This window comes from Bufo bufo, chromosome 5 (assembly GCF_905171765.1).
Source record: "Bufo bufo chromosome 5, aBufBuf1.1, whole genome shotgun sequence".
NCBI classification, from domain to species: domain Eukaryota; kingdom Metazoa; phylum Chordata; class Amphibia; order Anura; family Bufonidae; genus Bufo; species Bufo bufo.
This window is the reverse complement of record NC_053393.1, coordinates 12,324,846-12,337,638: the sequence shown is the minus strand read 5'-3', so window position 1 is coordinate 12,337,638 and position 12,793 is coordinate 12,324,846. Positions and strand designations below refer to the sequence as shown.

At 45.3% G+C, this 12,793-nt stretch overlaps 1 long non-coding RNA gene across 1 annotated transcript; it reads right to left on the bottom strand.

The window, feature by feature from the left end:
* Positions 1-6,377: 6,377 nt before the first annotated feature.
* Positions 6,378-12,569, bottom strand: LOC121001792. Its single transcript, XR_005779144.1, has 3 exons — positions 12,560-12,569; positions 11,893-11,898; positions 6,378-6,827 (listed from the first exon to the last, which is right to left on the bottom strand). It is a non-coding gene; the product is annotated as an uncharacterized LOC121001792 (long non-coding RNA).
* Between the last annotated feature and the right edge of the window lie 224 nt (positions 12,570-12,793).

Here is a 12,793-nt window from a genome sequence, read left to right as displayed (position 1 = left end):
CCTGTCACTTATTAACCCCTGATCACCCCATATAGACTCCCTGATCACACCCCTGTCATTGATCACCCCCCTGTAAGGCTCCATTCAGAGGTCCGTATGTGTTTTGCGGATCCACGGATCCATGGATCGGATCCGCAAAACACATACGGATGTCTGAATGGAGCCTTACAGGGGGGTGATCAATGACAGGGGGGTGATCACCCCATATAGACTCCCTGATCATCCCATATACACTCCCTGATCACCCCCCTGTCATTGATCACCCCCCTGTAAGGCTCCATTCAGACATGTTTTTGGAACAAGTTAGTGGAAATTGATTTTTTATTTATTTAGTTTTTTCTTACAAAGTCTCATATTCCACTAACTTGTGACAAAAATAAAATCTCACATGAACTCACCATACCCCTCACGGAATCCAAATGCGTAAAAATTTTTAGACATTTATATTCCAGACTTCTTCTCACGCTTTAGGGCCCCTAAAATGCCAGGGCAGTATAAATACCCCACATGTGACCCCATTTTGGAAAGAAGACACCCCAAGATATTCCGTGAGGGGCATATTGAGTCCATAAAAGATTGAAATTTTTGTCCCAAGTTAGCGGAAAGGGAGACTTTGTGAGAAAAAAATAAATAAAAATAAATTTCCGCTAAATTGTGCCAAAAAAAAAACATTTCTATGAACTCGCCATGCCCCTCATTGAATACCTTGGGGTGTCTTCTTTCCAAAATGGGGTCACATGGGGGGTATTTATACTGCCCTGGCATTCTAGGGGCCCTAAAGCGTGAGAAGAAGTCTGGGATCCAAATGTCTAAAAATGCCCTCATAAAAGGAATTTGGGCCCATTTGCCCACCTAGGCTGCAAAAAAGTGTCACACATGTGGTATCGCCATACTCAGGAGAAGTTGGGGAATGTGTTTTGGGGTGTCATTTTACATATACCCATGCTAGGTGAGATAAATATCTTGGTCAAATGCCAACTTTGTATAAAAAAATTGGAAAAGTTGTCTTTTGCCGAGATATTTCTCTCACCCAGCAAGGGTATATGTAAAAAGACATCCCAAAACACATTGCCCTACTTCTTCTGAGTACGGCGATACCAGATGTGTGACACTTTTTTGCAGCCTAGGTGGGCAAATGGGCCCACATTCCAAAGAGCACCTTTAGGATTTCACAAGGCATTTTTTACACATTTTGATTTCAAACTACTTCTCACACATTAGGGCCCCTAAAATGCCAGGGCAGTATAAATACCCCACAAGTGACCCCATTTTGGAAAGAAGACACCCCAAGGTATTTCGTGATGGGCATAGTGAGTTCATGGAAGTTTTTATTTTTTGTCACAAGTTAGTGGAATATGAGACTTTGTAAGAAAAAAAATTAATAAATAAATAAAAAATCATAATTTTCCGCTAACTTGTGCCAAAAAATAAAAAATTCTAGGAACTCGCCATGCCCCTCACGGAATACCTTGGGGTGTCTTCTTTCCAAAATGGGGTCACTTGTGGGGTAGTTATACTGCCCTGGCATTTTAGGGGCCCAAATGTGTGAGAAGTAGTTTGAAATCAAAATGTGTAAAAAATGCCCTGTGAAATCCGAAAGGTGCTCTTTGGAATGTGGGCCCATTTGCCCACCTAATCAGATGAAAGAGACAGGTCAGCACTTCATCTTGGTATTGCACGCTGCACGGGAAAGGAGCAACCTCCAATGTATGACAGGTAAAAGAATCCCAGCTGCTGTGTCTTTGTGAATAAGCTTCTTTTTTATTTTCTCATAAACGTAAAGAGTCCTACAAACAGGACGCGTTTCGGCATGCAAGCCTTTCTCAACAGGTACATCCAAAAAGAAAAATCAAATCATATATAGCATATAGTACCGCCCATCTAGGGACGTCTCCTCCCATTCAACTGGGTGGTATTCAATCAATAATCAATCAACTAATTAAACAAGGTGAGACAAAGTAACACATAACAGAAATTTGTATTCTACCTTCTTGAAGAAACTAAATGTTCTTTTTCCATCATAAGGCTGAGGTCTAGAAAAAATGCATAAAAATTGCATAAAAAATGTACATCAATCATTCATATTAAACATATTGATCTGTTTATAAGAATCTTACAAATGTATGACCTCATAGTCTCTGTTTAGACCCCTTGGATGCAGTGTATCCAAGGTATGTATCCAAAAGGCCTCTCTTCTAAGGAGAAGTCTTTTGACATCACCTCCTCTTCTAGGTCTCTTTATTTGTTCCAACACTTGAAACCGCAACTGTGCAACTGTGAGGGATCATATTAGTAAACATAAATCCGCTATAAGGACAAAAAAACTTATGTTACCGGTCCCATATCACTTTGAAAAATTTAAGCACACAGTTGCACAGTTGCGGTTTCAAGTGTTGGAACAAATAAAGAGACCTAGAAGAGGAGGTGATGTCAAAAGACTTCTCCTTAGAAGAGAGGCCTTTTGGATACATACCTTGGATACACTGCATCCAAGGGGTCTAAACAGAGACTATGAGGTCATACATTTCTAAGATTCTTATAAACAGATCAATATGTTTAATATGAATGATTGATGTACATTTTTTTATGCAATTTTTATGCATTTTTTCTAGACCTCAGCCTTATGATGGAAAAAGAACATTTAGTTTCTTCAAGAAGGTAGAATACAAATTTCTGTTATGTGTTACTTTGTCTCACCTTGTTTAATTAGTTGATTGATTATTGATTAAATACCACCCAGTTGAATGGGAGGAGACGTCCCTAGATGGGCGGTACTATATGCTATATATGATTTGATTTTTCTTTTTGGATGTACCTGTTGAGAAAGGCTTGCATGCCGAAACGCGTCCTGGTTGTAGGACTCTTTACGTTTATGAGAAAATAAAAAAGAAGCTTATTCACAAAGACACAGCAGCTGGGATTCTTTTACCTGTCATTTTCCCACCTAGGCTGCAAAAAAGTGTCACACATGTGGTATCGCCGTACTCAGAAGAAGTAGGGCAATGTGTTTTGGGGTGTCTTTTTACATATACCCATGCTGGGTGAGAGAAATATCTCGGCAAAAGACCACTTTTCCCATTTTTTTATACAAAGTTGGCATTTGACCGAGATATTTCTCTCACCCAGCATGGGTATATGAAAAATGACACCCCAAAACACATTCCCCAACTTCTCCTGAGTACGGCGATACCAGATGTGTGACACTTTTTTGCAGCCTAGGTGGGCAAAGGGGCCCATATTCCAAAGAGCACCTTTAGGATTTCACAGGGCATTTTTTTTACACATTTTGATTTCAAAATACACTGCTAAAAAAAATAAAGGGAACACTTAAACAACACAATGTAACTCCAAGTCAATCACACTTCTGTGAAATCAAACTGTCCACTTAGAAAGCAACACTGAGTGACAATCAATTTCACATGCTGTTGTGCAAATGGGATAGACAACAGGTGGAAATTATAGGCAATTAGCAAGACACCCCCAATAAAGGAGTGGTTCTGCAGGTGGTGACCACAGACCACTTCTCCGTTCCTATGCTTCCTGGCTGATGTTTTGGTCACTTTTGAATGCTGGCAGTGCTTTCACTCTAGTGGTAGCATGAGACGGAGTCTACAACCCACACAAGTGGCTCAGGTAGTGCAGCTTATCCAGGATGGCACATCAATGCGAGCTGTGGCAAGAAGGTTTGCTGTGTCTGTCAGCGTAGTGTCCAGAGCATGGAGGCGCTACCAGCAGACAGGCCAGTACATCATGAGACGTGGAGGAGGCCGTAGGAGGGCAACAACCCAGCAGCAGGACCGCTACCTCCGGCTTTGTGCAAGGAGGAACAGGAGGAGCACTGCCAGAGCCCTGGAAAATGACCTCCAGCAGGCCACAAATGTGCATGTGTCTGCTCAAACGGTCAGAAACAGACTCCCTGAGGGTGATATTGTTATGGACTATTGATACAAAATGGACACTTGCTTGTTGAGAACTATACTGTAGTTAAAATGGCGGCCAGGTACCCAGCCAATGCCTATAACAAGAATCTTGCTCTTTGCTTTATCATGTGTCACAAGACGTTTTCCGTTCAGCTCAAGCAAGCAGCTTCAAAGAAAGAAGAAATAACGGCTTCACCCACCAGCAAGGGGGGAGGGGGCTTCCTCTTGTCATCGATCTGACAGAAAATACTGAGTTTATAGCCAATAGAAAAGATACACGCCACCTTACACCCCCCACTCCTTTCCGTCCTATATACTGTATGCTGTTCCGCAATAAACCAGAGATCCTGTTATAACCCAGCTGTGTGTTGTCTCAGTATTGATCTCTCAGTATACGTATACTTTAACATTAATTAATTTGGAGCAGTACATCAACCGAACTGGCAGCTTCGCCAGAACCAGAACAAATTTGGAGCCCAGCGTGGGGCTCGAGGATTGGACCCTCTGTTCCCGTACCCCCGGAGACTAGACGAGGAGAGGCACACTAACGGACACCGGGATCGCGACCCGTAATACGAGGTAGGAAAATTGAGTCATCTTGCCTATAAAGTGTCCCCTGGTGTAGCCTCTTGGTGTTCGTCTGAGGGAGGGGTGCGGCAGCAGTCTGGGACGTCCTCGAGGGCATGAAAGTAAGAACCCCATATGTTTTTTAAAGTCTTGATGTACTGTGTTGTGCCTATAAGTTGTGAAGACCCTGTTGACAAGTATCACTGACTGAGACACGGAGTTCTCCTATGTGCCTGTATCGGAGTTCAGCCCGGCGTCTGACTCAAATCTCCATAAAGGGGACGATCACAGAAGGGGGGAGAGCGGTCCGCGGTAGCCCAGAGTGTGCTGACCGGGACTCAAAGGTCTTCACGTCCAGTGATTACTCTATACAGAGGCCTTTAGACGGCTCCAGTAGGTGCAAGAGACGATGAGACAGTACTCAAGGGTTCTTCCTTGATGTATTGTGTTTTATTGTTTTTAATGTGCGACCCTTTGTAACGGAAACACAGACGGATAGAAACCCAAAGGTCTTCTAAATTGCCTGTGTCAATCGGTCACCCCGGTGTTGTGACCGAGAGACGACAGAAGGGAGGAGACCGGCCAGTGTCTACCCAGAGTGTGTGGGACATTAGGCTCAACGTGTTATATCGGGTTTCTGTGTTGTCCAGAACAAGGTGAAGGATCCAGAAGATGGGAAATGAGGAAAGTGCCCCGAAGGGCTACTGTTCACCCGAACAGTACGTGGCGGACCGGAGAAGCAAACACCTTCAATTGCTTTTCAATGGCTTTTGTTTCAAGATAACATAATGATTTAAGAAATTTGAGTTAAGAGTTTGAGTGCTAACCCTGCTACATCTGTATAACATACCAAAAGGTGGCACACTGCCCTGTTATGTGGCAGACATTGCTGAATGAGAAAAGAGAGAAGTTAGAGGATGATAAATTGACAGACATGGTCCGTTTGTGGTTGGACTGTAGTAAAGAATTTGAACAGACCGGGGGGAGAACAAAATTTTGATGAGAAAAGACAGATATTTCTGTAAACCTGGTGTTGCATTGATACATGACTTGCCACCGCCCTATAATGGCGCCAGGAAGAAAGCAGGTGGGTGGACCTGCAAAACATGTGGTCAACAGAATCCCTCCTCCCGTGATACGTTCCTTGCTCCCCACCCACAAAACCACACCTTGGTAACTACTCCCCGCACGTCCCATTACTTCCCGTGTTAGCTACAGCGCCATCTTGTCCCCAGCCAACGCCCATGAACGGACCTTTAATATCATTCGGTCCGGACCCCCCCGTCACTCCTATGTCACCCCTAGTGTCCCGGTGATCTCTATGCTGTACCCGATGATAAACCCGGATGGCACTTTTATGACTCCCTGTTAGATCATGACCCCCACACCCATAATGGTGGGAGGTCAAACAGAAGAGCCCGATCAAACGCAGTCTGACGAGGCGCTAGAATCTGTGTCGGGCACAAGGAATCACACCCTTCCCCAATTGGCACCATGGAACGGGGGTAGTTGCACTGATGCACAGAACCCAAACACCGCCAGTCTCAGATTACTGCATTGCAAAGAAATATGCAAGATCTAGAGAGGGGCAATTACAAAACCCTTAGGGAAGCCCTGGCACCAACACGTCCCCAGGGCCTGCCCAAATATGTGTCTTTCACTCCACAACAGTTATTCACCATAGTGAATTTACTGCCTGACCCTGAGACCCACCCAGTGCCATTTTATAGGAAATTGTCTCAAGTGCACCAAACCTATGGATGTACATGGTCTGATTTGCAAAGTATAGTGGAGAATAAGACCGGTGAATACTGCTCACTGATTATTATTTTTTTTTTTTATGCACTTATATAGCGCTACTATATTTCGCAGCGCTTTACAGACAAATGGACAAAAGCTAAATTAGCAGATCATTCCACCACATTGCAGGACCGCTACGGGGGATCAGTTGACCCCCACCTTTTTTCTTTTCACAGAAATGTTAGTTTCTGCTGTGTTAGTTTAAGATCCTCTTTCTGATAAGAAACTGTCTTGCTTCTTGGTCTTTGTGGTTTTCGCTCAAATTATGTGAAACCCACGGCTGCTGGATGTCTGACAATAAAATTCTGCACTGATTCATATGAGCAAGGGGATTCGCTGCAAACCATTTTGCACCTCATCCCGATACTCTCTGGGCCAGAGGACCCCAGGATATCGGATGCCTCAATGTCCCACCAGTCACTGTGACCCTGAAGGACCCCAAAGTCCTACCATACAAAGAGACTGGACCCAGTAGCCAGGGCAGCCCCTTCCTGTGCCAGAGCTGTACATGCAGCCAGTGCCCTGCTGGCCACCCCTTCACTATCCTAGCACCACAGGACATTTCTGCCATTCTCCAACAAACACAACCTAGGCATCTGACTAATCAACGTCACCTATGGTTGCAAGGTAGCCTGCCCCTACCTGATAATGTCACTATTCAAAGATGTCACATCCTCAATCCTGCTGCTCTTCTCCCTCTTCCAAGGGGGGAGTATACTGGAGAATCTGAAGATGTTATTGATCTACAGGAACACTCGAGCTGACACCTCTGAAGTCAGAGGAAAAGCCCTACCTGATCAAGCAGCAAAGCAAGTAGCAGTGAAAGAGGAAGAAGAACAGCTCTCACAAGTCTTGATGGCAACAGAGTCCACAGACCTAACACAGAAACCAAAAGAGGTCTCCTGGGACCTGCTAGTCCAGTTACAGAAGCAGGCCACGCCACAAGTAAAATTGGATTGGCTAAAAGAGTCAGCCCAAGAAGAGAAAGAATCTGGACTGTGGACCCAAGGAAAGAGAGCATCTCTGCCCAAAGCTCTCTATCCTCTGATAGCTTCAATAGCTCATGGGCCCACCCACCAATCTAAGACCATCATGAAAGGACTAATAGACAAAATATGGGTGGCCCCAGGGATAACCCCTGTCCTGGTGAGGCATACTCAGTCTTGCCTCATCTGTGCGCAGTGCAACCCGGGAAGAACTGAGCCTACACCAACCAAATGTCTCCCCAAAGCCCAGTACCCGTTACAACGGTCAAATTGACTACATCCAGATGCCAATGTGCCAAGGGTTTCAATATGTGCTAGTAGTGGTAGACTTGTTCTCTGGGTGGCCAGAAGCCTACCCCGTCCGAAATCAGACAGCCACAACAACTGCTAAGAATTTAATGCAGGAAACAGTTTGTAGGTTCGGAGTACCTGAGGTCATTGAGAGTGATCAGGGCCCAGCATTCACTGCTAGATTAACCCAAGAAGTCTGGAAGATGGTAGGGTCACACTTAGCCTATCGCACACCCTACAGACCCCAAAGCAGCGACAAAGTCAAACGACTGAACGAGGTACTGAAGTCCAAGATGCTGAAAATGACTAGGGAGACGGGCTCAGTTGGGTACAATGCCTGCCAATAGCACGATTTTCAGTTAGACACACCCCTAGGCCTCCACACAAACTGACTCCATATGAAATTTTGTTTGGGACAGGGCCTAGGATGGGGCAGTACTTCCCACAGCAATTGCAATTGCAAATGCATTATGAATCTGTTGCAAAATATGTGATTGCCCTGAGTAAACAATTGTCTAACATACGTGCACAAGTTTTCTCTTCCATTCTAGATCCTGACTCCCTAGAGGGAATCCACACTCTCAAACCTGGAGAGTGGGTGGTGGTCAAGAAACACATCAGAAACACCCTCGAACCACGATACAAGGGGCCTTACCAGGTGTTGCTGACTACCCCGACCTCTGTGAAACTCGAAGGGAGGCCTACCTGGATCCACGCCTCACATTGTAAAAGAGTAATGGCTGTCCCGACGACCCTGGAACAATAAGCCATCAGGGTCCATCTACTTATCATGACTTTGACTGTAGGCATATCAGCAGTGTTCACGCCACTGGGTGATGAATGGGAAAATTCACTGATACTACACCATCAAATTCTAGTCCAGGGGTTGAATGAGACTGAAACTCAGTGATTGTTGGATCTGTACCCCCCAGTCCCGTGAGCTCGGCCAGTATGCATTATTTTGCAATACCCCTGGACCTTTCTGAACTGATTGACCTGTCTAATTCTACCATCTTTCTCACTAGTATACACCAAGTTAAATCCAGTAAACACAAGGACAGGGAAATTGGCCTTACCTGTCGCAGGGTGGGCAGATGCCCCATGGCTCATGATAAACAGATCAGGACCCTGGGTAGATTATAGCTCTACTCCCTGGGAAGAGGGACACTGGGCTAATGTCACACGTTTTCCTAGCTGGACACACTGTTATTGTCTCCAAGTACAAACCAAAGGTATGACATTTAGTCCACACATACACTCAGGTTGCAATGACTCAAAAACAGACAGCCACGTGCAGTGTATTGGTGTAGAAGCTGTGAACGGAAAGGACCTACCCTGTAACCACCATACTGTACAGGACCTTATCACAGGTATATTAGCTAACACCACCGAAGGTCAGTTAAAAGGATATGAGCTGGCGAAAGGGATACAATTAGCCAAATTATTTACCCAATTATTCAATAGCACAGCAGTGCCAGTTCCAGAGGACATATACACTCACCTAAAGAATTATTAGGAACACCTGTTCTATTTCTCATTAATGCAATTATCTAGTCAACCAATCACATGGCAGTTGCTTCAATGCATGTAGGGTTGTGGTCCTGGTCAAGACAATCTCCTGAACTCCAAACTGAATGTCAGAATGGGAAAGAAAGGTGATTTAAGCAATTTTGAGCGTGGCATGGTTGTTGGTGCCAGACGGGCCGGTCTGAGTATTTCACAATCTGCTCAGTTACTGGGATTTTCACGCACAACCATTTCTAGGGTTTACAAAGAATGGTGTGAAAAGGGAAAAACATCCAGTATGCGGCAGTCCTGTGGGCAAAAATGCCTTGTGGATGCTAGAGGTCAGAGGAGAATGGGCCGACTGATTCAAGCTGATAGAAGAGCAACGTTGACTGAAATAACCACTCGTTACAACCGAGGTATGCAGCAAAGCATTTGTGAAGCCACAACACGCACAACCTTGAGGCGGATGGGCTACAACAGCAGAAGACCCCACCGGGTACCACTCATCTCCACTACAAATAGGAAAAAGAGGCTACAATTTGCACGAGCTCACCAAAATTGGACTGTTGAAGACTGGAAAAATGTTGCCTGGTCTGATGAGTCTCGATTTCTGTTGAGACATTCAAATGGTAGAGTCCGAATTTGGCGTAAACAGAATGAGAACATGTATCCATCCTCTGATGGCTACTTCCAGCAGGATAATGCACCATGTTACAAAGCTCGAATCATTTTACATTGGTTTCTTGAACATGACAATGAGTTCACTGTACTAAAATGGCCCCCACAGTCACCAGATCTCAACCCAATAGAGCATCTTTGGGATGTGGTGGAACGGGAGCTTCGTGCCCTGGATGTGCATCCCTCAAATCTCCATCAACTGCAAGATGCTATCCTATCAATATGGGCCAACATTTCTAAAGAATGCTATCAGCACCTTGTTGAAACAATGCCACGTAGAATTAAGGCAGTTCTGAAGGCAAAAGGGGGTCCAACACCGTATTAGTATGGGGGCACTAATAATTCTTTAGGTGAGTGTACTTAATTTGTGGACACAAAGCGTACAAATGGTTATCCAAGAATGTCACAGGCCTGTGAACCATCGCCAGGCTTACTCCTGCCACCTTTATAGTACCACACTCTGAAATTGACATAAATACTATTCCTAAACACACCTTGTACCGCAGGGCCAAAGATAACACACCCAGACCAAACGGTAAGCCACATGTTGTAGAAATGAGCATTCCCAATAAAATTCTTAGTAGCCTTTTCATATATCCCATGATAATGCAGATGTGGGATCATCTGGTGGTGGCAACTGATTATCTAGATGATCAAATATGGGAAGTGATGAGACTTATGAACACCTCGAACATCGTGCAAAACCAGTTGATCATTGTCACCAACAAACACACATTAGTTCTAGATTATGTTACAGCTAAAGATGGAGGTATGTGCCAGGTTGTGGGACCCACTTGCTGCCATTACATAGACCCGCAGGGTAATTTGCAAGTTAAGGTGGTTCTGGAGAAAATGGCGGATCTAAGGGACAAATGGCTGGACGCACATAAAGCTGATAAAGATACATAGTGGTCTGATACCTTCTCTTCCCTCAACCCCGACAACTGGTTTAAAGGTATTGGGGGTTGGCTCATGGGAATTGTCCAAGTAATATTACAGGTAGCCCTAATACTATTGGTGATATATGTAGTGATTAAGCTCGTTCTTACTTGTGTGACCCGCCTTTTAAAAAAGAATGAAGAAAACTGATGAACGACCTATCATGCTTCTCTACGATGAGGAAGAACAGAAGGAAACATCGCTCAACACAGCTCCCCCTCCTCACTAAGATGCCTGGCTGAGATAGGGCGAGATGAATCCCAGGGTATTACCGAGCAACCGGGAGCCTACCTAGAAGGGGTAGGTTGTCGCCACTGTGGGTGAAGAGGATACGAATGGTATGCCAGGGGATTCATTAGGTAAGGGAAAGTCTACAATCAAGTTTCCAAGGGGGGACTGTTATGGACTATTGATACAAAATGGACACTTGCTTGTTGAGAACTATACTGTAGTTAAAATGGCGGCCAGGTACCCAGCCAATGCCTATAACAAGAATCTTGCTCTTTGCTTTATCATGTGTCACAAGACGTTTTCTGTTCAGCTCAAGCAAGCAGCTTCAAAGAAAGAAGATGTAACGGCTTCACCCACCAGCAAGGGGGGAGGGGGGGGACTTCCTCTTGTCATCGATGTGACAAAAAATACAGAGTTTATAGCCAATAGAAAAGATACACGCCACCGTGCACCCCCCACTCCTTTCCGTCCTATATACGGTCTACTGTTCCGCAATAAACCGGAGACCCTGTTATAACCCACCTCTGATATATTCTCAGTATACGTATACTTTAACATTAATTAATTTGGAGCAGTACATCAACCGAACTGGCAGCTTTGCCAGAACCAGAACAATATGAGGGCCCGACGTCCACAGGTGGGGGTTGTGCTTACAGCCCAACACCGTGCAGGACGTTTGGCATTTGCCAGAGAACACCAAGATTGGCAAATTCGCCACTAGCGCCCTGTGCTCTTCACAGATGAAAGCAGGTTCACACTGAGCACATGTGACAGACGTGACAGAGTCTGGAGACGCCGTGGAGAACGTTCTGCTGCCTGCAACATCCTCCAGCATGACCGGTTTGGCATTGGGTCAGTAATGGTGTGGGGTGGCATTTCTTTGGAGGGCCACACAGCCCTCCATGTGCTCGCCAGAGGTAGCCTGACTGCCATTAGGTACTGAGATGAGATCCTCAGACCCCTTGTGAGACCATATGCTGGTGCGGTTGGCCCTGGGTTCCTCCTAATGCAAGACAATGCTAGACCTCATGTGGCTGGAGTGTGTCAGCAGTTCCTGCAAGACGAAGGCATTGATGCTATGGACTGGCCCGCCCCGTTCCCCAGACCTGAATCCAATTGAGCACATCTGGGACATCATGTCTCGCTCTATCCACCAACGTCACGTTGCACCACAGACTGTCCAGGAGTTGGCAGATGCTTTAGTCCAGGTCTGGGAGGAGATCCCTCAGGAGACCGTCCGCCACCTCATCAGGAGCATGCACAGGCGCTGTAGGGAGGTCATACAGGCACGTTGAGGCCACACACACTACTGAGCCTCATTTTGACTTGTTTTAAGGACATTACATCAAAGTTGGATCAGCCTGTAGTGTGTTTTTCCACTTTAATTTTGAGTGTGACTCCAAATCCAGACCTCCACGGGTTGAAAAAACCGGAATTAGTCTTACCGGTAATTCTGTTTCCATGAGATCATCACGACGGCATACAAGGAGATTGACCCCTGACCTCTGTAGGGGCAGGAACAGAGAAAGGTTAAATACCCTCCTCCCACCACCAACACCAGTGTTTCCAAAATCACACAGAGCAACCCGGTGGTGGAAAATAGTGAAACAAAGGTATTACTTCATACCTTCTAGAGACCTACTAGGTCAAAATGATTTAAATCATAGGGAGGGAATAACGTGCCGTCGTGATGATCTCATGGAAACAGAATTACCGGTAAGACTAATTCCGGTTTTTCCATAGCATCATCACGACGGCATACAAGGAGATATAAAAAATATATCAGTTAAGGGGGGGCTACAGCCTGGAGGACTTTCCGCCCGAAGGACAGATCAGAAGATCTGGAAAGATCCAGGCGATAGTGCTTTATAA